The following is a 26,414-nucleotide window of genomic DNA, read 5'->3' on the forward strand; positions in this document are numbered from 1 at the left end:
CAGGAATAATTGGACATTTCGAAACATCCCCCCCCAAGGACTGCGGCCAATAGCGGTTTCTTGCTGAGAGAATGCAGCGATGAAGGTGGAGAGGGGAAAACAAAGGTGATGGTTGCTGTGGGTGAAATAATCTTGGGTGGGGGTGGGGGTGGAAAACAGGCTTTGGAAAAGCTCCAGCCCAAGTAGCCCAAGAGGAAATGCAGAAACCAAACTTGTGGCTAATAAGAGAGAGACATTCAGTAGCTGCTGTTCTTGAGCAAAGCGGTAGGAGGGAGTGGAGCAGTGTGGGAGGGAGAGCCTCTCTCTCTCTTTCTCTTCTGCTGGTTGCCTGTGTTACATGCTCTGCCGAGAGAGAGGGAGAGAGAGATTGAGAGGGAGCCTTAGCTGGGAAGCCAACTGCACTGAACAGCAGCAGCATCCCCCCCCCCTCCGGATCAAATAGCCCAAGCCACCAATAGCACACAGCAAAAGAGGAGAAAGTGACCACCACTCCACAGTGACAGTCAGGACGGCACCTTCATACCACGCCAAGCGCAAGCCAGCCAAGATTTGAGCCGGGATTAAACTGAACAACTAAAAGAAGACTTGTTGTTGTTGTTATTTTTTTCGTGGGAAGGAGAAGATGGATCTGCGTCCCTTTCCCCAACCCCACTCTCGCCAGCTCCCATGGGATAGAAGGGTTTGACATTAAATTCGCTTCTATTGGATGTTCCTGGGCATTAGTTTTTCTGTTTACTTTTAGGAACTACATTTATATATTTGCCTCCAGAGGAGTAGGGGGGAAAGTTGGATATTCTTCTTCTTCTTTTTCCGCCCCCTGTTTGATTCCAAAGATTTCTGCCCTTGTGGTTAAAATGGAGCGGTGGATTCTCGACCCGAGGGCCGGCACAGCCCAAGTCTTGTGGGAAAAGAAGGAAGACTTCAGGAGGATCCCTACTTTCTCGGGACTTGCAGGAAGGTTTTGGGATTTGGTGGGATCCATGCAGTGAGAGGTAAGTGATGGACGGGGCGATGAGGCGGTTGCAAATCGATGCATACCAATGTATATATGTACAGGGGGCTGTATCAGTCTAGCAAGTTTTTGGGGAAGGAACTGAAAAGAGCCATCTCATAGTGAATCACTCAGTCATGCCACAATCTGTAGCTAATGAAATGAAGGCAGGGAATGGAGGAATGGAAGGGAAGGAGCAGCTTCCGGGCACCGGAGGAATCCTCAAAGGTGAAATAGCACCGGCGTGGGCTGGCTTTGAGTCATAGAATCATGAGAGATTAGATGAGACCATAGGTGTCAAGTTTTCCCTTTTCTCGCGAGGAAGCTTATTCAGCATAAGGGAATTTCCCTTTAAAAAAGGGATAACTTGACAGCTATGGAAGAGACCTTTGGAGATCATCTAGCACAGTGCAGGGGTCTCACATGGTCCTGTTTGTTCAGCCTTTTAGTTTTTAACTACATACACACACACACACACACACACACACACACACAGGCTACAGATGTGTTTTAAATAGATGAAGCAAGAGGGCAGACTCAGCATCACTTGCAAGAGAAAGCAGAACCAATCTCTGTTGAATGATCCTCAGGCTGTATACTCTTTGCTTAAGTAGCAAAAGTCAATGGCTTGCTGGAACCGGCTGAGACCTAACCAGTTTGCTGATCTTTGCCAGGATCCCAGTAACCTGTAGATATTAGGCGTGTGATCCAGCAGAGGCCACCAGCCAGTGGTCCTTTGATGAACTGCGGTTGACCTTTTTGCCCCCTGTGCTGAGGCCAGATCCATTGCCACCTGAAACAGGCACTTATCTAGGGGGTAAAGCCCACTAGGCACAGGGGGGGCTTCTGAGTAAACCTGCAAAGAACCGAGCTACTAAACTAATAATAATAAAAAAAGAGCAATTACGGTATTATTTTTATTTGTAGGATTTATTGAATGCCCTTCACCATCATGTCCCAGGGTGCGTTCTGATATTATCATCAGGCAATTATAAAAACAAGTAAACAGTGATAAAGGCAGTGTTACGTACATGAAAAACACACACCCACACCCAAAAAATCTTGGGAACTGTAGTTTACCACTAAGAGGTACAATTGCCAGCACCCTTAGCAGGCTGCTGTTCCTAGGGCTCTTGGGTGGGAAGGAATTTGCTTTCAACGGCTGTTGCAAACATAGCCAAAATGAGCTAATCCAATCCAAGCAAAATGGGACAGTATGGATTCGACAAAAGAAGTGTTTCCCACAAAACAAAACACCGTACCTGACAAATGCAAGGGTAAAGGTGATGGTAATAACAAACCTCTAAGCAACTGCTTTAAGAGTGTGTGGTGCTCTAAATTTACAGACAGGTGCATATATATTTTGGAGGGCGCTCCAAGCAGTGCAGAGTTCAATATTCCGAAAGAGGGAAGATCTGGAGTAAGGCGGGATCTAGATTAAAAGAGTCTAGGAAAATAGGGGGAAAGTAGAAAAAGAAAAAGCAGCTAGGTTTTCACATAACCATGCTCCTCTGGCCTGAGAGATCATTTACATTGGTGATATATGCTCTGCACTAAAATAATTGGGGGGCTGAAATAGCCTTTTAAAACACTTGCTGTTTTTAGCCGTCTAAAGTAAGATTAGACCATGTTAAACATTGCAGCCCTATAGACATTTATCTTTGAGCAAGTCCCAGCAAGCTGAATGAGTAGGCGTGTACAAGATTGCACTGTAAATCCTATATAGTCTCTGCACTGCTTTAAAAACAAAACAAAACCAAGGGGTTTTTTTATTCCAAGCTCCTTTTCGATGTCTGTGATCGTGACCTCTGCGTTTCTGGACCTGCTTTGAAACTTTCCCAAAGCTCGTGTGCTTGTGTGTGTGGTTTGTGCGCACAAGATCGCATAAGTGACAGTGCATAATAGACAGACTTATTAGGGAGGAAGCCCCATAGAACATAGTGTAAATATGTACACAGGATCGTGCTGTTAGCCTCTGTTTACCATCCTGAATGTTCACCTCCCCGAACTCACTTGAACCACTTTTACAGATTTGGAGAATGACCCCCCCCCCAAAAAGTATTTAAAGGGCAAAGATTCTGATTCTGTCAGCTGGGATCAACCCCCACCCCAATAATAATAATAATAATAATAATAATAATAATAATAATAATAATAATTTCTATTTGTACCCCACCCCTCTGACTGGGTTGTACCTCACTTTCTAAAGAATGAACATTGAATAAACTGGGGCTTCCATTTGGTAACACACACGTAAGATTCTGCTAAATGTGAGGGTTTTCTCTTTTTTTTATTAAAAAAAATCATTTTCATTGAGTTTCAGAACTCAATAATATACTGAATAAAACCATACTGTACTCGGGAGGGGGGGAATCAGTCCTCATCCTAAATGAGAGGTTTGTAAAAAACACACACCAAAAAACCTGTTTTTAAAAACATCCCTTGAAAGATTTTTCATTATTATACTGAATGCATTTTAAGTCTGCAAAGGCATACATGCATATATTAATGGTGTTGAAAAGGCAACACATCTACGTTAAATGATTATGGGTTTTATTCAATGCTATTCCTACCCAGAGGAGCCCTATTGAAATGAATGGGTCCATTAATTTCAATGATTCTGCTCAACATAGAACTTTGTTGGTTGCAGCCCAGTGAGAACATGTTCAGCTAGGGTTTTTTTGGGGGGGGGGGCAGTACTCTTTGAGAAGAGAAGGAGGCTATCGGTCTAGATTTCCTCTCACCAAATTACCTGTTTTCAGATTCCATTTTTAGAGATGTTTCCCCCTTCCCACCCCACCCCGTTTCTTCTGGAGTAATGAATTGCCTTGTCTTGTGTCTTTAAAAGCAAGGAAAGAGTCTTAGAAATGTAGAGTTGAAAGGGACCACAAGGCTCATCTAGCCCAACCCACCAACGTATGACTCGAACCCACGACCCTGAGATCAAATGTCTCATGGTCTACCAACTGGGCCAGATTTAATTCGGCAGCTACCAGTGGCTGACCCCGCTGAACTCGAAAGTGTTACTAATTGTAATGACATTTGTAATGTGAAATTGATTGTGATAATTAGGGATATGAAATAGGTGGATAAAGCATAAGATGCTGAAAAACCTACGGTAAACTTTAAATATAAGAACCTATGGGAAGGAGGGGAGGGAGCCTGAAGGTTCAGAGAACCTTGTAATTTAATGTTTGAACTGGTTAAAGTGTATAAAAATGTGAAAACCCAATTAAATTTTTATAAAAATGAATTAAAATAAATAAAATTCCCCGTAACTCAAAAAGATAAAGAAAAAGAGACAGAAAGTGTTACTAATTCCAATGACACAACTAGGAAGTTTCCTACATAATATACATGAATCATTCATCCAGAATAAGAGAAATAACTTTTGCAACTGGTACTCTAAACCCAGATAGATAGATGATATAGATAGATAGATGATAGATAGATAGATAGATAGATAGATAGATAGATAGATAGATAGATGATAGATAGATGATAGATAGATAGATAGATAGATAGATAGATAGATAGATAGATAGATAGATAGATGAGAGATGATAGCTAGCTAGATGATAGATAGATAGATAGATAGATAGATAGATAGATAGATAGATAGATAGATAGATAGATAGATGATAGATAGATAGATAGATAGATAGATAGATAGATAGATAGATAGATGGGCTGGTGAAGTTCTACACAGAGCAGATCCTAAGTTAGCTATGCCTATGGATTTCAATGGATAGGACTAGCACGCAATACAACCCAAAATCTTCCTCTGTGTGTCTTGCAACCCACACTCCATCAGTTGCCTCCTTGCTTATCCACCTTCCTGTCAATCTCAGATAGCAATGAGCTGACAATGTATTCCTTTCGCCACTGGGCAAGCTGAAAACTATAATGCTAATCAGGAAAAGCAAAATCACACATCTAAAAAGACATTGTGCTACAGGAATAGCAACATCTCTCTACAAAGAGCTGGCAATGATAATAATTTCCCCTCCGAGTATTATATTTGGAAGGTGCCTTCAATTACCACCTTAATGTCTCGCTGGCTGGCTTGGTGTGGCGGACTAGAATAGCACGCATCTTTTAGGAGCCAGAATCCTAGAGGGAAAATGTACTGGCAGAGTAGCACCTAAGAGTGTCGGTTTCAGACCTGTTAAAGCAGCGAGAGTGTGATCACAGGAAAGCTGCGAGGCTGTGTGTGTTTTAGAAACCTTCTTTGTTCCGATGGCAGCCGCCTGCTTTGTAAAAACAGCGCAAGCGAAGAATCTATTTTTGCCGCCTGTTCTTAGAAAGATCTGTGGTGCCTTATTTACCAGCACATATTGAGACCTGACATTTTTTTTAGGGAAATGGTCGATACTGAGAGGTTGGGGGTTGCAGTTCTTACGACCAAAGTCTGAGTGCACGGGGGTTGGGCAGCCAATAGCCTCCTCAAACTGGAAATCTGGGCAAAGAAACATCACTCATAGCTTCATAGATCCGAAGCCCACATATTTGAATCGTCCATGGAAAACGGTATTGTCAAATCTTGTAAAAATAGTCCCTCCACCCCCAATGCTACTTCAACAAATCTGCAGCCTGGACACTGAACTAGGATTTGCCTCTCCCAGGAAGTTGGAACCCCTCTATCTAATTATTAATAATTGTGCTTGCATATCTTGCCCATCCACTGAGAAACTCAGGGCATCTCTACAGGTAAAGTTATCCTTACCTTCACCCTGTGAAGTGGGCTAGGCTGAGAGACCATTGCTGAGAGACCAGGTTGCCTAGCAAGAGATTCATAGCCAAGTGGGCATTTGTATCCTGGTCTTCCAGGTTCCAGCCTGAACTGTTACTATACCACACTTGAGCCATGGAGGGAAGAGGCTGCCCAAGGGATTGGTCCAAGATCACCCAGTGTGCTACAGAGCTGCATGGGGATTCGAACCCAAGGCTCACCAATCCAGCTGCAAAACAAGCCACGCTACCTTTCCAAGCCCATGGCCACTTAACCATGAACTCTGAAAGATGTTCTCTCTTATACAAGGCACAAGAGCGAGCAGAAGAAGTTAGCACATCAAACCATTGGTCTCTTCAACTCAGTATTGTCTACACCGGGGATGGGGAAGCTGTGGCCCTCCAGAGGCTATTGGACTACAGCTCCCATCATCCTTGACCACTGGCCATGCTGACTGTGGCTGGTTAGTGGGAGTCCACAATATCTGGAAGCTACTGTGTTGTCTATCCTTGGTGTAGACCAGCCTTGTGTCTCCACGTGTTATTGGACTACAACAGGCATCCCAAAACTTTGGCCCTCCAGATGTTTTGGACTACAGTTCCCATCATCCCTGACCACTGGTCCTGTTAGCTAGGGATCATGGGAGTTGTAGGCCAAAACATCTGGAGGGCTGCAGTTTGGGGATGCCTGGACTACAACTCCCATCACCCCCGGTCATCTTAGCCAATGCTGATGGATGATGGGAGCTGTAGTCCAACAGGATCTCAGCACCCTAGATCGAAGAACACTGCTGTAGACAACACTGAGACAGATGGACAGCTTCTTCCAACAGGAAAGATCCCAGCTTCTCCTTTACTTCAGGCAGCAAAATGCCTTAAACCAGTCCTAAAGCCCATTGCCTTTTAAAACCGAATGTTTGCTTTTCTAGCAATGATATTAACATTCAGGGGTTAAAATATCATTCCAAGGGTGTGTCTACATGGCCCGTTTGCTCAATATGCATTCTGATTTGTTTGCAGGGAGATTAAATAGCATTGGTTAATTTATTGAACCTTCATTCTTATTTGTTTGCGGGAACGGTATGCAATGTTGAACCAAGCAGGTGTTAAATTAGGTAAAGGTAACGGGACCCCTGACCATTAGGTCCAGTTGTGACCGACTCTGGGGTTGCGCGCTCATCTCGCATTATTGGCCGAGGGAGCCGGCGTATAGCTTCCAGGTCATGTGGCCAGCATGACAAAGCCGCTTCTGGCAAACCAGAGCAGCACATGGAAACGCCGTTTACCTTCCCGCTGTAGCGGTTCCTATTTATCTACTTGCATTCTGACGTGCTTTCGAACTGCTAGGTTGGCAGGAGCTGGGACCAAGCAACGGGAGCTCACCCCGTCGCAGGGATTCGAACCGCCGACCTTCTGATCAGCAAGCCCTAGGCTCAGTGGTTTAACCACAGCGCCACCTGGGTCCCCTGTTAAATTACTCCACCCCAAAGGAGGGATGGCTTTTGAAAGTTATGGGCTATGCAGAAATGGCAAAGCTGATGGCAATATTAAAAGATCAAAATGATGAGCTTTTTATAGAACAATGGAGGCCTTTTTGGACTATTTCGAAAAGCACTACAAACAAACGAAACGATGTACAGGCAGGATTCGAGATAGGAGCAGTGAAAGGAAAATGATAAAGTATAATTGTATTAGAGGGATTTTGGTAACAGACGGGAATTTGATCTATAACGCAGTAGAAAAGAGTTTGAATGAAAAGACTGTGGAAGTGTGGGTGGGAAGTCAAGACATGAAACAATGTAACTATTTAATTTTAGGTTAATTTGTAAAAAAAAAAAGGAAATTCAATAAAAATTATATTGGGGAAGGGGGGAAATTAAATTACTCCACCCCACACGTTCCGCTGCCTTTTCTCATCACTCGTCTTACTGCAAAAGGTCTGAACTTTTGGGGAGGGAGGCTTGTCACACAAGACTAGAATTGCGCAGTGTGAATACGCTGGCATGTGATTGGATCACACCTGAAAATAACTGTCTTGCAAGGGCCCTGGAACTTTAATCTTACAGTACCCTTGTTAGGTAGGTTAAGCTCAGAGTAGCCAGCCTGAGTTCGCCCATCACATGTCAGGACTGGCAGAGATTTAAACTTGAGATTTCCCCAAATGAAATTCAGTAGGATAGCAGCTGCTCGGTTTGGGAGATAGTTGCGATTACTCAGCGGCAAATCGCTGTTGTGCCTTTCACAGCCTCTCCTTCTCCAGAAACCAGGAGGCAAAGCTGTTCACAGCACAGAGGCAAATATCAATCAATTGCCAATTTTTGCAGATCAAGCTTTGCAGATCGAGCTGCACAAGAGGAAATCTGTCAACAAGGGAAAGGTGGGATCCTGCACATTCTTTAATATATATATATTGTTGCGTGTATTCGATAGCTGAGTTTTGTGAGCCCCCTGGTTTGCAAACTAAATTAGGAGTTTGAATCTCACCTCTGCCAAGAGCTTCACTCTACAGCTTTAGGAAGACACCAATTCAACCCCAGGTCCGCTGCCCCATCTCCTTAAAAGTCTCTGTGGTTAAAAGAGATGAAATAAAGCAGATTTGGGGCTCTGAAGCCTTGCTCAGCACAACACCTTTGCCCTACATTTCCATGTATCTCCCTATATACATAAAAATGTAATGCTGCCATCACACAGTCCCCATGGGGTGATTTCTAATCATCTATATACAGGTAATGGACTTGTTCTCAGGAGTATGGACCCTTTTTAATGTAATAACAGCACCACCCACTCAGAATTAGGGCAGCAGGCTCAGGTTTTGAGGAATTACTGTACAAAAAATATTGTTTTAAGGGGGAAGAAGTCCTAATTGGGGAGGGGGCACTGGACACCCCATTGGGGACTGAGCATGCTCAGTAGGCATGGACTGTTGGGAGAGAAACCCAGAAGGGTGGAGGAGGAATGGAGTAACCTGGAAAATGGCATGGCTGGCTGGAAACCTGCGCAGGGCATTCTGTACTACAACATTTTGTTGCAGCTCTCATTTGTTTACATCTCTTTCCAGCTTTTGCAGGAAGTTCAGGGTTGCCAACTTCTCCCTCCCCAAATTGGGCTATGAATGGTTGCATAACAACAAGCAGGGAGATCCTGCAAAGGGGTTGCTTTTTTCGGTTAGAAGATGTCATGCTTGGGGAAGCTTCCTCTGCTGTTTTGCTTTTGTTTTAAATAGTCCCCCCAGCTGTTGGAGGCACAGGAAGCTTGCCCAACAAACAAGGGTGGGAACTTGAATGAGTTCTTCTTGTTTGGCTGGCAGGCGGGCTGTTCTGGATGTGATGAGGGTACTTCTCTAACTTTGGAAGGAAGGCAAGTGGCTAGGAAATGGGCTTCTCGTAAACTTGGCCTGGTGGGTGATGACAGTTCTCTGCTTCACAAGGCTTCAAGATGTGGTGAGAAAGCCAGTCCTGCTGCATTTGGGGAGCCTCCTGTTCATTCAGCCGAGTTGGACTCTGGTTGTGTGCCCTAAGTCCTGCCCTGACAGCACCCCAGTCTAGGACGATCAAATGATCACCTTGCTTCCTTGAACATTCGGGGCACAAGGACCCAGAGCAAATGGGAAGGGGCCTAAATTTGGCTTCCACGGGAATGACTTCCTGGCTAAGTCTCAGTTTATCACCCTGTTCAAGAGAGGGCAAACTTTTTTACACCTGTAGCCACAGATTCTAATCTCAGCTCAAGCAAGCCACTGCCTCTTGGCGTAAATTCTGCTTGGGGTGTGGAATATGTGGGTTAATAGAGCCAGTCTACCTTACAGGGTTGTTGTTGTTAAGGCTGCTGAAATAGTGAATTGGAGAAGCATGATCAACTGGAGAGAGAGACAGGGGGGAAAGTTGAAAAGACTTTGGGGAGAACTGAGGCTGTTTTGCAGTGCTTTCCCATTCATGTCTGTTCGGAAGTAGGGGTGGATTTTGTCTGAGCATCTCGATGCCGAGCTTCACTACACAGATTTTCTCAAAATTCTCACTTCACTGCTTGATCTCGCTGACAAGCAAGTTATTCCCCCAACCCCCGGTTCTGCTAAAAATATGAACTATTTTTGCATATAATATGCATTATTATCTGTGATATTATACACATATGAATATAGATTCCAGGTTTCCTAAAGTAACCAGTAGAAGCACAGGTACTTACAACAATGCACATAACTGTATAAAAATGCAGTTTGGTATTTTATTACTTATAAAATAATGATGTAGAAATATAGGGCAGCATGGGTGTGACTCTTTCATGTGTATTATCTGTGCTTGGATATAAGCAGGCAGATGATGCAAATGATGGTTTGATGTGGGCAAAGCATGGCTGAGATGGAATATGTGTATAAATCCATTTACAATTGATTCCTCTTCCATCTCTACTCAATAGTAGACCCTACTGCAGTCAATGCTGCTTATTCCTGAGTAAGCGTATTGCAGGCTGGCAGACATCTGTTTGTCTGCAAGGTTTGGGAATCACTGTATGTGAATAAGAAGTTTAATTTTGCTAGCAGTTTGGAGTTGATGCAATCTGAAGTGATTTGTGGCCTGAGCTTTTTATTGAGGTCTTTTTTTTTTAATTATCCTCATTCGTTCTGGTCTTCTGTTTCTATTACTGAAGCTCAGGTGTGAGTCTCATTGCTTAACTCTCTATAGTACTATATTTGCACTAGTCAGTCATCACACTGTCTTCATTGCCTACTTCCCAAAGTCTAAAGGTGGGGGTGGGGGAAGAGGGAAGGGACAGGAAGGGGAAGGAGGGAACGTGTCTATAGTAAATAACGTGGAGGCAGGAGGGTTAAGGGAAAGCCTAGCAGGGAAAAGAAGGTTACAGGTAGGTAGCCGTGTTGGTCAGATGTAGTCGAAACAAAAGAAAAAAAATCCTTCCAGTAGCACCTTAGAGCATGGGCGTACCCAGCAAGGGGCGGGGGGGCAGCTGCCCCCCGAAGCAATTTTTTTTAAAAAAAATGTTATAAAGTGATGAAACGAGGAGGCTAATATTTTCCCCCCTGCAACAAGGCACCCACTCCTCCTCGCTTCTTTCCCACCACCCTCTCATTCACTCCTTATCTTTAAATCCGATCTTAATCCTTTCAGGCTTTAACTGCTAGCCTGTCCTGAGCAGTCGAAGTGCCCCCCCCCACTAGCCTCTCTTAGCCTTTCCCTCTTTCACTCTATCATCCTTTTTTTGCCTTCCGATCCAATTTTCCCCACCCGTTCCCTTTCCCGTTCCTTCCCTTCTGACCCTCCCCTCCATCTCTTCCCTGACCCTTATCATTCTCCCATCGCTCTTGGCTAGATTGCAGGCTCCTTTTCCTTTGCTTTTGTCTAAGAGCACCCGGCCCCACCCCCTCCCCTCCCTGCATTTTATCCTGTTAGGTAGAATGAAGAACGGAGTTTTTGCAGTGATATTTGGGTGAGCAAGTAATCCCCTTGCCCCTGAAAGTTAGGCGCCCCCCCAAACTGAAGTTTTAACCCTGCACCCCAATAAAATAGGTGATGAAACAGGTCATTTCCCCTCTCAAAAAAAAACCCACTGAACCCCACTAAAACGGGGTAGATCACCTCCAGTTTATAACTCTGCGCGTAGATCGCAGTCTCCTGGAAGTTGGCCACCCCTGCTCTAAATCATAGCCTGAGTTTCTCCCTGCTACCGGTATTTGCTGTACAACGTTAGTTCATTGCCAATGTTTTGATTTGCTGGTTTGGGGGCTTGGTGTAAGGGAAAGGGGTGTTTGTTTGGGGGGGGGGGCGAGCGCCTGGAGGTCCTTAGCTCCCTGGTGGGAGCCGTTACTCCATCTAATAATTATGTTCTGTTCCCGGGGCAGCAGTTGGAGCTGTTCGCTGCAATCTGTGGCTATTTCTCTGTTCTAGAGGGAGGCGTTTGTCTTATTGTTTGTGGTAGCCTAAATTGTTTGCTTTAAGAGTACATCACAGTGCGTGGTCAGGCGTTTTTTGCTCTGCTTACTTTAGGCGGGAATCGCCATAAGAAACCCCCCTCCCCCCAAAAAAATAAGCCATAGGCTTATTTTCTTGAGGAAAAATAAATATAAGACAGTGTCTTATATTCGGAGAAACACTGTACAGTCGTACCTCGGGTTACGACCACCTCGGTTTGCGAACAGTTCGGGTTACGAACTGCGCAAACCCGGAAGTGTTTTCGCCACGCGTGCGTGCGCAGAAGCGGCGCGCGCGCGATCTGCGCATGCGCAAAGCGCGAAAATCGCGATCTGCGCATGCGCAAAATGGCGGCGCCCATCGCGTTCGGTTCCGGATCGCAGTTCGTAACCCGAGGTATTACTGTATATATACTTTTCTTAAAATTTTGGTTTCATTCGCCTTTTCCGTGCTGAAATGTCACAAGCTGAATGACCATGGCTTGCCCCCCACCCTAGTTTTGATCCTGGGTACGCCCCTACCTTAGAGACCAACTAAGTTTGTCATAGGTATGAGCTTTCGTGTGCATGCACACTTCTTCAGATACATTGAAACAGAAGTCACCAGACCCTTATACAGGTGAAACTTGGAAAATTAGAATATCGCTGAAAAGTGCATTTATTTCAGTAATGCAACTTGTTATTTTTTACTTTTCTTTTAATTTTTACAAATGCTTTCTTTTGGAAATTCCACAGTAATAAAAGAAATAAAAGAAATAGTTACAATAGTACAAAAATAAACAAAAATAAACCTCGCCATTACATTTCATTAATTACATTCCATTTATACTTGACCCGCCTAACGACAAATAATTACAATTACAACAAACAAGGCTTGACATATCTTGCTTTGCATGTCATGAATCTATCTCATATATTGGTTTCACCTTTTAAGTTGCATTACTGAAATAAATGCACTTTTCAACGATATTCTAATTTTCCGAGTTTCACCTGTATATAGTGAGAGGGTGGGGAGGAGTGTTACTCAGAAGGGTGGTGGGAATGGGTGATTGACTGATAGGTGTGGTTAACCTGTTGACGACTGTTAATGACTGCAATTGGTCTTACAGGAAAAAGCAAGGGGTGAGATGGCTAAAAATAACTTTATCATGCATAATGTGATAAGAATCTAATGTCTCTATTCAGACCAGGTCTCTCCATGCTTTCTTCGTGACCCCATGGACCATAGCACGCCAGGCACTCCTGTCTTCCACTGTCCCCCGCAGTTTGGTCAAACTCATGTTCATAGCTTCGAGAACACTGTCCAACCATCTCGTCCTCTGTCGTCCCCTTCTCCTAGTGCCCTCCATCTTTCCCAACATCAAGGTCTTTTCCAAGGATTCTTCTCTTCTCATGAGGTGGCCAAAGTATTGGAGCCTCAGCTTCACGATCTGTCCTTCCAGTGAGCACTCAGGGCTGATTTCCTTAAGAATGGATAGGTTTGATCTTCTTGCAGTCCATGGGACTCTCAGGAGTCTTCTCCAGCACCATAATTCAAAAGCATCAATTCTTCGGCGATCAGCCTTCTTTATGGTCCAGCTCTCACTTCCATGCATCACTACTGGGAAAACCATAGCTTTAACTATATACGGACCTTTGTAGGCAAGGTGATGTCTCTGCTTTTTAAGATGCTGTCTAGGTTTGTCATTGCTTTTCTCCCAAGAAGCAGGCGTCTTTTAATTTCGTCACTGCTGTCACCATCTGCAGTGATCAAGGAGCCCAAGAAAGTAAAATCTCTCACTGCCTCCATTTCTTCCCCTTCTATTTGCCAGGAGGTAGTCTTACACAATTACGCCCTTAAGACAGGATCTGTAAGCAAAAGACAATGGGAGGCTTTCCCATTTCCTTCCTAATTGCAGAGGAATAATTGAGGTCAATTTTGGGAAAGTCAAAATGGTTTCAGGATTGCTCTCCCGTACTATTTCAGACACGTGGTTTATATACTTATGTACAGGTGAAACTCGGAAAATTAGAATATCGTCGAAAAGTGCATTTATTTCAGTAATGCAACTTGTTACTTTTTCTTTTTCTTTTATTTTTTACAAATGCTTTCTTTTGGAAATTCCACAGTAATAAAACAAATAGTTACAATAATACAAAAACAAACATCGCTATTACATTTCATTAATTACATTCCATGTATAATTGACCCGCCTAACGACAAATAATTACAATTACAACAAATAAAGGCTTGACGTATCTTGCTTTGCATGTCATGCATCTATCTCATATATTGGTTTCGCCTTTTAAGTTGCATTACTGAAATAAATGCACTTTTCGACGATATTCTAATTTTCCGAGTTTCACCTGTGTGTGTTTGCCTTGTACATTTACGGACGTTTCATTTATATTTGAGACCTTAGCATTCTTATATAACAAAGCTTTCTAAGCAACTGGGCAGGCTGGCCTAAATAAGAACGTCTCCAGCAGTTTCACAAATGACAAGGCAGAAAATTGTGTAGCCTTTGCCTGAATGTGGTTTGAGGGTGGGCTGTGAGCCAGCTAGCAAGAGGCCACATCACGTGGATGGCTCTCAGTTCTCCTAGCTAGAGTCTGTCTTGTCAGGTGCCACCCGCCTTGAGGAGCTGGAGTAACTTAATATCTCCATGTGGTACACTATAACCTTTGAAAGTTTGCCACGGCAAGACTGGGAGATCCTCAAAGGCTGCATTTAGCATTTCCCTGAGGGGAAGTTTTGTGTTTTCTTCCCTGCCCCCCCCCCCCAAGTCTTTACCATCCTTTGGATGGGAGGTGGGGAAGGGAGGTCAAATTTAGCCACAGCATTCCCTGTGTAGTGGCACAGAGTTTGCAGGGTCAAAGCCCGGCTCCCCCTCCCCTCCCCTCTCTGGTCATCCTGTGACTGCCCCCTCCCGCCCTCCTCTGCTATCTGATCCTGCCTCAACAGTTGGCATAAGTGAAGAGCATATGTGTGAATTTAAGGAGGGAGACAAGGACATGGAAGTGTGTATTTCAAGTCCAGCTGTTTGGAAAAATATACACCTCTGTGTCCATGAGAGAGGCCTCGTGACTGACTCTGGCGTTGCGGCGCTCATCTCACGTTATTGGCCGAGGGAGCCGGCGTACAGCTTCCAGGTCATGTGGCCAGCATGACAAAGCCGCTTCTGGCGAACCAGAGCAGCACACAGAAACGCCGTTTACCTTCCCGCCAGAGTGGTACCTATTTATCTACAGGGTGAGCTCCCGTTGCTCGGTCCCAACTCCTGCCAACCTAGCAGTTCGAAAGCACATCAAAGTGCAAGTAGATAAATAGGTACCGCTACAGCGGGAAGGTAAACGGCGTTTCCATGTGCTGCTCTGGTTTCGCCAGAAGCGGCTTTGTCATGCTGTCCACATGACCCGGAAGCTGTACACTGGCTCCCTCAGCCAGTAAAGCGAGATGAACGCTGCAACCCCAGAATCGTCCGCAACTGGACCTAATGGTCAGGGGTCCCTTTACCTTTACCTTTATGCAGACATGTAACATGCAGGCATGCATTTAACCTCTCTTTATCTGCTTACTGTTCATTCAAAAAAAATTAACGAGTGTTTTTAAATATATGTTTTCAACCATCCTGTTGATAATTCTAAGATTTGGGGGTTGTTGTTTTCATGTGTTGACATTTGGGGTCAGTCTATTTCTGGTCTGAGTCAATTTCACACCTGCTCGTTCGTAAGAATATAGGAAGGGCTCTGCTGGATTGGACAATCCTGTCTAGCATCCGGTTCTCACAGTGGCCAACCAGATGTCTATGGAAAGCCCACAAGCAGTCGAGGGAGCTGGGTATGTTTAGCCTTGGAAAGATGAGATTGAGAGGGGATGTGATAGCCAGCTTCAAATATCTCAAGGGGCGTCACGTGGAAGAGGGAGCAAGCTTGTTTTCTCCTGCTCTGGAAGGCAGGAACTCAAACCAATTGCTGTTCTAGCCAAAATTGGTTTGAAATCCACATCGTGATAATGGTTTCATAATATCGCAAATCGCAATGTGTGTGTGTGTGCGTGATATATATAAAACTGTGATAGGGGAAAACCGTGAAGCCGGTTTATCGCTTCTCTCGTGATTTCTGCTGCCTCTGTTGCTCTGTACTATAAAATAACAGTTGTAACCCTATGTTAAAGGTAAGTAAAAATGTCCCAGTTTTAGACTGCTAAGTAGTACCGGTAGTTGCCGTGACATTACACTGTTTGCCTTTACAGTGGTACCTTGGTTTTCAAACTTAATCCATTTCGGAAGTCCGTTCCAAAACCAAAGCATTCAAAAACCAAGGTGTGCTTTCCCATAGAAAGTAATGCAAAACGGATTAATCCGTTCCAGACTTTTAAAAACAACCCCCAAAACAGCAATTTAACATGAATTTTACTATCTAACGAGACCATTGATCCATAAAATGAAAGCAATAATCAACGTACTGTACTACAGTATAAAATAAATAAGACCCTATTGTAGACGATAAAAATTAAAATTAATGTTTTTTCTTATCTGCACTGATGATAGTCATTGTTTGGATGGGGGGCTTTTATCCATTTCCACAGTCACACAGTAGCTGAACTGGGTTCCACATAGTCACAAAGACAAATTAACCAAATTAACAAAAAAAGCCTCAAAGCAAAAATACAAACTAAATAGCAAAAACATAAGTGCCAAATACAATGGTACCTTGGTTCTCGAACTTAATCCATTCTGGAAGTCCATTTGACTTCCGAAATGTTCGAAAACCAAGGCACAGTTTCTGATTGGTGCAGGCACCCTGGAAACAAAATCTCTTCCCTCTTCGGGGGGAGGAGATGTTGTGGGCCCACGAGTCCTTCACGTGAGGGGGGAATGGCTAGCATTCCCCCCAGCCCATTGGTTCCTTCCCCGCCGCGGCGTGCCCATGACGCACCCAATCAGGATGCTCCTTGGGGGCGCGGCTCGCGCATTTAAGGGAGCGCGCGGCGGGGAAACGGCCTCTTTCTTCCGGACCTGACCTGCTTTTAGCACTCGCTGAAGCACTCGCTGAATCACTCGCTGAATCACTCGCTCCAACGGCGTTTTTCAACGCCAGCCATTTTCCTTCCTTAGCGCCTAAGGTGACTACCCCCAAGCCGCGCGGCGCTGCATCCCAAATGCGGAAGGGTACTCCCCTAAGGAGTCCGGGGCGTTGCCATGTCCGAAGCCGTGGTAGGTGAGGGCCTGAGGGCACGCCCCTAATGGTGGCCCCAGGATGAGTTCCTAGTTGATGTGCATCGCAGGACTCATCCAACGGTGGTTAAACCTTCACAGACTGCCAGCAGAGCGGGCTGGAGTCAGATATAGTCGGTTAGATCCAATGCCTATGCCAATACCCCTCTACAGTCGTAATCAATAAAGTTGTGGCCTTTCATGCCCATTAACCCTATACCTTGTGTCTCGTGTCTTTATTTTCGCGGGGAGGGCTCGGGGCATCGCCACACAATAGCCAACAGCCGCATTGGATGTTCAGCTTCCGAAAAACATTCGAAAACCGGAACATTTACATCTGGGTTTTCGGTGTTTGGGAACCAAGGCGTTTGAGAACCAAGGTATATAGTTACATCCTCTTTTCAGACATAGTGATACAGTATATTAGTATATTGTGATGTTTAGCTGGTGATATATCGCAAAGTTGAAAACCAGATATCGCCCAGCTCTACTGTTTGTCTCTACATAGTTCCATCCTTGTTCCAGACCTTGTGATATATCGGTATATCAAGATGTTTAGCTGGTGATATATCACAATGTTGAAAACCAGCCCTAGTTGCAAGCCCAGCTCGCTCGCCCACCAGGAATTCAGCTTGCTTGCCTGCTGCCCCTCCTGCTTGCCCATTCTGCTCCCCCGCCCCACTGCAAGCCTCACTTCCTTGCCTGCTGCCTTACTTGTTCACCGCATCCCCTGTCGGCCTCCATTGCTCCCCTCACCTTGGAGCCAGCGCAGCCCATCACCAGTGTGACAACAGACAAGTAAAAAATAGCACAGAGAGAAAACGCACGTTTGTAATCTGAAGAAATGTGCATGCACATGAAAGCTCATACCTATAACAAATCATAGAGTTGGAAGAGACCACAAGGGCCATCCAGTCCAATCCCCTGCCAAGCAGGAAACACCATCAAAGCATTCTTGACATATGGCTGTCAAGCCTCTGCTTAAAGGCCTCCAAAGAAGGAGACTCCACCACACTTCTTGGCAGCAAATTCCACTGTCGAACAGCTCTTACTGTCAGGAAGTTCTTCCTAATGTTTAGGTGGAATCTTCTTTCTTGTGGTTTGAATCCATTGCTCCGTGTCCGCTTCTCTGGAGCAGCAGAAAACAACCTTTCACCCTCCTCTATATGACATCCTTTTATATAAAATAAAAAAATTCCTTCAGTAGCATCCTTAAAGACCAACTGAGTTTTTATTTTGGTATGAGCTTTCGTGTGCATGCACACTTCTTCAGATACACTTGAAACAGAAGAGTCAGACCCTTATGTATATACAGATATACCCGTATGTATATCCTTTTATATATTTGAACATGGCTATCATATCACCCCTTAACCTTCTCTTCTCCAGGCTAAACATACCCAGCTCCCTAAGCCGTTCCTCATAAGGCATTGTTTCCAGGCCTTTGACCATTTTGGTTGCCCTCCTCTGGACACGTTCCAGCTTGTCAGTATCCAACTTAGTTGGTCTCTAAGGTGCTACTGGAAGGAATTTTTAAATTTATTTATTGTTTGTAGTGTGTGTGTTTTTCATACGTCTTTTGAGTGAAGAACCACTGCAACAAAGTTTGGAATCCAAAGGATAATTATGCACCGATGTGGATATTATTGTGGGAGCTGCAGATCATGTCAGTTTAAATTGCAATTTGCAGAAATCAGATTCCTCGAAAAGAATAGTAAGTGCAATCTGATGAAGAGCTCCCCCCCCCCCGACAGAGGTTTGACCTGGTGAGCTGCTGTTGTGTTGTGGTTTCTATGCTCCCTGGTATTTATAGGACGTTCTAGGTGCTGCACCTTTTCTCTTTAAATTTGCTTGAATTGGATGAACTTCTAATCTGTTTTGCTGTTCAGTTGTTCTTTTCGTGTTTGATAACGTGAGACGTCTCGAGCCTTTAGAATGTATTCCTCTATTGTTTTCAATCTAGGCAGGCTGCTCTTCGCCATAAATGGAGAAGTCAGCATATCGAAGGATGGCTGTGTTTCGGCTTGAGTATTGCTTCAGAAAGTACAAATCAGTCTGGTCCGCTTTTAGCTCAGTTGGTTAGAGCATGGTGCTGAGGACGCGAAAGTTGCAGGTTCGATCCCCATATGGGGCAGCTGAATGTTCCTGCATTGCAGGGGGTTGGACTAGATGATGCCCAGGGTCCCTTCCACCTCTACAATTCTATGATTCTGCTGTTTGTTTCAGTGGCTGAATGGATGGCATTTCTTTGTATATAGAAAACTATTGCCTCGGGGAGAAGGGTAAGCTAGATTACTTTCCGCTGGCATGCTAGCTTGCTGTGTCTGAAGGCTTTTGTGTGCATAGGAAAGCAGATTTCATAGAAACATTGGAAACTGCCTTATGCAGAGTCAGGCCATTGGTCCATCTAGTTCAGTATTGTCTACACCAGGGACGTCCAACTCCCAATAGACTGCGGTCTACTCACAGTATAAAAAAACTGGCAGTGACCTACCTATTGTCGTGAAAAGACTAGCAGTGATCTACCCAAAGTTGCGGAGCTTTTTTTTTAGGAAACCAAAGTCGTGGAGCTTGAGCTTTTCTTTCTTTCTTCTTTTTTTTTTTAAGGAAGCCAAAGTTGTTGAGTTGGTTTATTTTTATTTTTATTTTTTTGTAAGGAGATCACTGAGGGACCAGAGATCAATCAGGATCTACCAGGAACACCCTGCGATCTACCAGTAGATCGTGATTGACCCGTTGGACATGCCTGGTCTACACTGACTGGCAGCAGTTCTCAGCGTTTCAGAAAAGGTTCTCTCCCAGCTCCATCCAGAGAGGCTGGGATTGAACCCAGGACCTTCTGTACTCAAAGCAGATGGTCGACCACTGACCCTGTCAAAATCTCCCCACGTGTAGTCCGAAGTGAGATAGTCATGGGCCAGGACTGTGTCCTGTGCTGCTTTCGTCCAGTGGACGAGGTGTCCATTTCCAATGTGGCAGGAAGGAGGAAGAGTTGTACCATGTATGCAAACATGCACAGATTGGCCTCTGAGATATTTCTGGCTCCCTGAACTAGAGGCCAAATGGTTAGAATCATCAGAGTTGGAAGAGACCACGAGGGCCATCCAGTCCAACCCCCTGCCAAGCAGGAAACACCATCAAAGCATTCTTGACATGTGCCAGGATTGCGCTGAGTTCCTGCCTTCTTCTCCCCTCTGCCAGCACTTGCGGCTTGTAGGCGTTCTCAGTGTCAGAGCTGCTTCCTTGCATGCTAGAAGGGCCCAGGTTCTAGCCCCGGGATCTCCAATTAAAACCACAGAATCACAGAATGGAGAAGAGTTTGTTAAAACCCGTACAGCTGTTTCATATACCGTAGGTTAAATACATAAATCAGAACTATCCTGTAGAAATCCAAATGGAGGAAGTTGACAGGGTGGGAGATATTTTCCATTACACTGTTTTCTAAAGAAGTGAAATAGGACTTTGTGCAATGTATTTTTGTCAATGCTTCCTCCCCCCCCCAAATTTTTTTGTCTCTGGTATCCATTGCTGCCTCAAAACAGACAAGAAGCTATTGAAAATGATTTAAGAGTTTGACCTTTGTGTGTAACACTTGGAACTAAGTAATAAGTTACTTGCATTGCGGGGCGTTGGAGTAGATGACCCTTGGGGTCCCTAGGAGAAGACTGGGAGGTGGAGGTGTCTGAAGCCGAAGAGGTAACAGGGCTTAGTGAGCAGGGGGAGTCTGTGGCAGAGAGCAGTCCAGAATCAGAGGCAGAAGCTGAAGCAGGAGAGGAGGGAGGCCAAGAAGCAGAGATGAGTCAGGCTGGTGAAGAGTCACAGGTGTCTCCCCCTCCTGCTGTGACAGGTTCCCCTCCCCACTTGCCTCCCAGAACCAGAAGAGGCATCAAAAAGGTGGATGAGAGTCTCTGATTAATCGGCTGTGAGCAGGTGGTGTCTTTCATTCTCAGCAACTGATTTTCATGGGGGAAGACCGTTGGGGATGAGCTGCTCTGCCCATTAGGCCTGACACTCAACCAAGTCCGTGGAGATCATGGTTTTGCTAAGAAACTGTTCAAACTCCAACTTTGAACTGTGTGATTACTGACACTAGTGACAGATTGGGAAAATCAGAAACGGAGAAAAACCGAGATTGACAGGTGTGCGGAGTCCCTGCCCCTAATCCCCGCCCCGCCACAATCTGGATGGTGGGAAAGAATACCTCTGCAACCGAATGCCTCAAAAATCCTGTAATTATTGTGTCATCCCCCACCTCCCCCCCATAAAAAAGAGCACCTTGTCAAACACCCACCTCTAACTGGGGAGCCTTTTAATGCATTTTGGAGAGGAACCTGAGAACGATCTGTGGCTTTGTGTGTGCATATTATCTTTCTCTCGTGTGTATATTTGTGGGAGCTTGTGGGCTGCGGAGTGAATGATAATTTATGGCTCTGCTTGCTAATGGAGTAACTGATTGGGCCAAATCAACCTTCTGCCACCTTGTTAAAAATCCTCCTAAAATTAAATCCTTACAGGAGGGGGGTGTTTGGTTTTCCCTCCTTCCCTTCTATTCTTTTGCGAGAGATTTGCGTGTGTAGACCCTTTAACCTTCCCCAAATAAATTCAGACAAGACTCAAATTTTTGGTTTGGTTTTTGGCAGAATTTAGGCCACAACTTTATTGATTACAATCAAGTGAGTGGTTGCATAGGCTCTGGTTCGACTAGCTCCCTGCACCCTTGCAGGCAGCGCAGACCCTGGGCACCAACCATAGGTCAGCCTTGGGTGAACACCCGGCAAAGTGGAAAGCGGGGTCAAGCCAGTCCACCAGCCAGGTGCTCCCCTAGACTCTTGGCTCCGGGCACAACCAAGATTACCAGGATTCTTGCATAGGGAAGGCCAGACCGCTCTGCCACCCCATCACCTGAACCAGAGCCTATCCGCAACCTTTCAAGTTGTGACGATTTGCTACACGGCAGGCAAAACTCAAATGGCACCAGCCAATCAGCCAAGTGGGGGAAATTCCTGCCGCACCCCTGTCCCAACGACAGGCGACACACGACGGCATAGCAAGGTCATGCATGTAAGCCCTAAAAATAGGGAGAGGTGGGCGGGTGTTTCGATGCACTGGCCCAAAAGAGGAAGCTCAGGGACATGTGCATGGGCTTAAATAGAGGTCCCTCGATACAAATTTGCTGGCATCCCATTGGTCTAATTGCACCCAGCATCGAGGGACCTCCAATAGGGTGTTGTGGCCATCCAAATGTTCCCACCCACAACACAGGGTCTGGTTGCCAGGTCCCTTCGCAACACCTTCGCAACAACCAGGTCCCTTCTTGTTAGGGAGGACCCGATTTGCTGAACCAGGTCTGAGAGTCTGGAGTGGGGTGAGCTGCAAAGAAAGGGCCTTGTGGAAGCAATGTCTTGCTACAAGCCGCGTCTGCTAGAAAGGAGTGTCATTGTGTAGCTGGAGGTGGCGAGAGAGAAACCTGCACCCCACTTAAGTGTGAGAGATGCTCACTGCGGCTTCCAGCAGCGACTAATGGAACTCAGAGCTCAGTCACTTGGAAGAGTCATCCTTCAGAATGGACCCTGCCTGTCTCTTCTCTGCGGGGTTCTAAGTATTGCCTTTTGTTCCGTCTTTAGGGCATGCGGCCGATGAACTGGTTTGCTCCATTTAAAAAACAAACACACTAGGCTGAAAACCTTTCTCTTGTTGTGGGGGTGGGCGTCTGAGCCGCAGGACCCAAGGAATAGTCCTACCTAGGAAAGAGAAAACCCAGCAGGGGGAAAAAAATCTCTTTTGTAAGAGAAATCGCAGGCAGCTTCCCATGACAAACCCGCAAGCCACAACTTTTATTTAGGACAGCTCAAAATGTCAGAAAATAGAGAGCTTTCAAGTCCTCCAGAGCTCCTTATCAGGCTGGGTGCTAAGCAAAGCAGTCAAGTAGGGGGAGATAAACAGTGAAGCAGGCTTGCTGTTATAGCCAGAAAGTCTGCATTGGGTCACAGTGGGGTCACCCACAGGGGTTCTCCACAGACAGGTTCATGAGGCTGGTAGGAGAGCTTCACTTTCTTTCCCCCTTAGGTATGAAAAAAGGGGAGGCCAGGTTTCATCAAAGGTATTTTCCTTTATAACCCTGGTGGAATCTACACACATATAAAAATCGCTGTGAAAATGCTTTTTTAAAAAAAGTTTTAAAAATTTATTGAATTTGCCATAAGCTTTCCCTCGCCATCTAGTGTCACATTTGTATAATGCGCTTAAAACACACTCAAAACTTTATAATTGCAGCAGTATAGCTCAGTCCCCCATTTGCAACTCTTCTAAGCCCAGTTAGCCATTCTGAACTAGCTCTATCCCAAATATTATTGGGATACAGGTCTGCACTTTAAAGTGCTGTGTTCAAATGCTCCCCCCTGTTTTCCCCATGAAAACCTGTTCTTTAATGCAGATTTGGAATAAACAGGTTTTCTGCAGATTGCCGTTTGTAACCGATTCAGCAGTAAAGAGTGGGTTTTCACAGGGAAAGTGCTGGGGTGAAAACAAAATGCTCAGAAACAAGGCTTTGAAGTGCCGACCTGTGCCTAGAAACACAGCACAAAAGGAATTCTGGATGAGCCCAGTCTTACTAATGGAGTTGGGGGGAAATAGAGAAAGGAATTCAATTCAGTTTGCAGTTAAAGGTGAAATTCCCTAGTTTGCACTTTCTGTAACGTTATGCAAACTGACGTGAAACCAGACTTCAAAATTTGCAGTTCTCCAAATTTTGTGGTTTAAACCACAGAGCCTAGGGAAGGTCGGCGGTTCGAATCCCCGCAACGGGGTGAGCTCCTGTTGTTCAGTCCCAGCTCCTGCCAACCTAGCAGTTTGAAAAGACATCAAAGTGCAAGTAGATAAATAGGTACCGCTCCAGAGGGAAGGTAAACGGCATTTCCATGTGCTGCTCTGGTTTCGGTGTTCTGTTGTGCCAGAAGCAGCTTAGTCATGCTGTCCACATGACCCGGAAAAACTGTCTGTGGACAAATGCCGGCTCCCTCAGCCAGTAAAGAGAGATGAGCGCCGCAACCCCAGAGTCGTTTGCGACTGGACTTAACTGTCAGGGGTCCTTTACCTTTACCCTCTCCAGCCAAGTAACATGTGCCGTAGATGTGTGCCATAAAGTGTACATAAAAATGCATGCATCCGTCCAAACAATATTGCAGGAACGCATTACAATTCAGGGAAAATACATATTGGACGCACGTAGATGTGGGGTTTCCCGTATGGTTCGAAGAGACTTTTCCACAAGGAGAAAACTCGAGGCCAACCCTTTTTGCTATCCTCTCCTGTGAGGCAGAGGGAAGTGGCAAAACCACTTCGCCAGCTTTGATACGGCTGTGCTTGCAAGCTGTCCTCACAGCGCCATCAAAGCTTGCTCGACTCCAGGGCTCACGACGCTCTGAGCACTGTGGGGAATTGCTCTTTTTCTTCTCCTCTCTTCAACCTTTTAGCTAACGAGGTAACAAATGCCCGGGATATTTGTAGCGGCCCTGGAGAAGCTGGAGTTGGAAGGTCAGCGTGGTTCCAGCGGAGGAGGCCTTGCACGGCTGAAGGGACCACCAGTCGCCAAGGAAACCAACCGCAACCTGTCAGTGGCAGATGCTCAGGCCGGCCTGTGTGGCTTTGTTCCCCGACGAAAGGGAAAGGCCTGCAGTGGGGGAAGGAGTGGAAAGGAAAGGAAACAAGAGATCCATAGAATTTTTGAAGGGCAGAGTTGGAAGGGGCCACGAGGGTCACCTAGCCTTTGCCGAACGTAATTGTGATGATATGTGGGTGGGGGTGAATCCAGTCGCTTGTGTGTGTGTGCGATATATAATATTCATTCCATTTTATAAAACATGGATTTTTACTAATTCTCCTGTTTAAACGAGAAGCAGAAAATCGGAACCTTAATTGTCTGTTCTGACATTGTGTCACCTCAAATACAGTTTTGGATTTTGGGGCTGATTTGTTTATTACAGTGGTACCTCTAGTTACGAATTTAATGCGTTCCGAACACACATTCGTAAGTAGAAAAAAGATTGTAAGCCGAATCCCATAGGAATGCATTGGGAGAAAAAATTCGTAAGTCGAAGCAACCCTATCTAAAAATTTGTAAGTAGAAAAAATCCTATCTAAACCGCATCCAAGATGGCGGACAGAGCTCCATTCGTAAGTAGTTATTCGTAAGTAGAGGTACCACTGTACTTGCTACATTTATATCTCAGCTTTTCTCCAGAAGAGCTGAAGGTGGCGTCTTTTCTCACCCTTTCCATTTTATCCTCACAACCACCCTGTGAGGTAAATTAGGCTGAGGGCATACCCTCCAACATTCCTTAGATGAAAACAGGAGGGGCATTTCTCATGCCTCTCAACTGACCGTCCTTGACCACCCCCTCATTTTTTGTGTCCCCCACCCAACCCCGCCACTAAGCATAAATTAATAATAATAATAATAATAATAAAGCATTTCATATGAGAAGTGCAAATGCCGCCGCCATTTAACCAACAGGACACAATGCATTCACCCTCTACCGTTCTGAGAAAACCCCTTAAGCCCAGTTTTATTTAATTTTATTCTTCTTTGATAAATTTACAAAAAGAAAAACAAACACCAATGAATACGTTTTAGAAAGGGGCAGGATTAGACACAGACACACGAGACTTTTTTAAAAAAGAAAAGAAAATCAAGACCCCTTGTGCTTTGTTCTGCTCCCCCTTTCTTTCCGGCCAGGGCGGCCCTGCCCTCTGCTTGCCCCTCAGAGCCAGCACATCATGGAAGGCTGGGCCTCAGCACTGGCAACCTCTCCTCCTCCTCTCCTATTCTCCAGCAGCTGCTATGAGCTGTTGCCAACGTTGGCCAGGGAGAGGCAATGGGATGCTCCCTCGCAGCCACAGCTGCTCCTTGGGGCAAACACCGGCTCATTTTGGTCCCCGAGATGTGCAGCGGTAGCACTGGCAGGGCAAATAGGGACATTCCGGGATCAAATCAGAAGCCAGGGTGGCTTTCGTAAGTCCGGGGCTGTCCCTGGAGAATCAGTGCACTTGGATGGTACGCAATCCTTCTTTTAAAGATTCAAAGAAAGCCAGTTCTCCATTTCGCTGATTTGGGGAGCGGAGGACCTAGCAAAACATTAAATAGTCAGCAGATTGGAACTGATCGTACTGGTGTTATGTAGCCTAATTGAGCAGGACTTATTAGAACAGGAAGCTAATGCTACAAGAGACTAGGAGCACACTCTCTCCCTCCACCCTCGCTGCCACCAACTGATCAATATTTGTTCCCTGAAAGGTATTTATTTCAAAGAATAGGAAGATCTCAGCCAGCAGAGCACTCAAGGGTCTGCGTTTATAGGTTGTATCAAGAGTTAACTTCCTGTCCACGTGATCAAAAGCTGTGGTCAGGTCTACAAAGGTCACACACACACACAGTGTGTGGTTTGTTTGTTTTTAAAAAATCCTTGATCAAATTAGAGGCAAGCATTTTACATCGATCACCCCCATACCTTGTCAGTGTGTGATATCTTGTGCAGCCTGTTTCAGAGATTGTGTTCTTCCCCTTCCTCTTCATTCT

At 45.3% G+C, this 26,414-nt stretch overlaps 1 protein-coding gene across 2 annotated transcripts in view; it reads left to right on the forward strand.

Annotated features, from left to right (window-relative positions):
- Positions 1-385: 385 nt before the first annotated feature.
- The window catches only part of LOC118092975 (ATP-sensitive inward rectifier potassium channel 12), a 47,313-nt gene continuing 21,284 nt past the window's right edge, over positions 386-26,414 (forward strand). Inside the window, exons 1-2 of one of the 2 annotated variants that reach the window (XM_035131664.2) lie at positions 386-992; positions 8,047-8,099. The gene's annotated coding sequence lies outside the window, so the exon portion shown is untranslated. The remainder of the gene's footprint in view (positions 993-8,046; positions 8,100-26,414) is intronic. The other variant, XM_035131662.2, reaches the window with a different exon arrangement.

The sequence above is a fragment of the Zootoca vivipara genome, chromosome 14 (genome assembly GCF_963506605.1).
Source record: "Zootoca vivipara chromosome 14, rZooViv1.1, whole genome shotgun sequence".
Classification (NCBI taxonomy): Eukaryota; Metazoa; Chordata; class Lepidosauria; order Squamata; family Lacertidae; genus Zootoca; species Zootoca vivipara.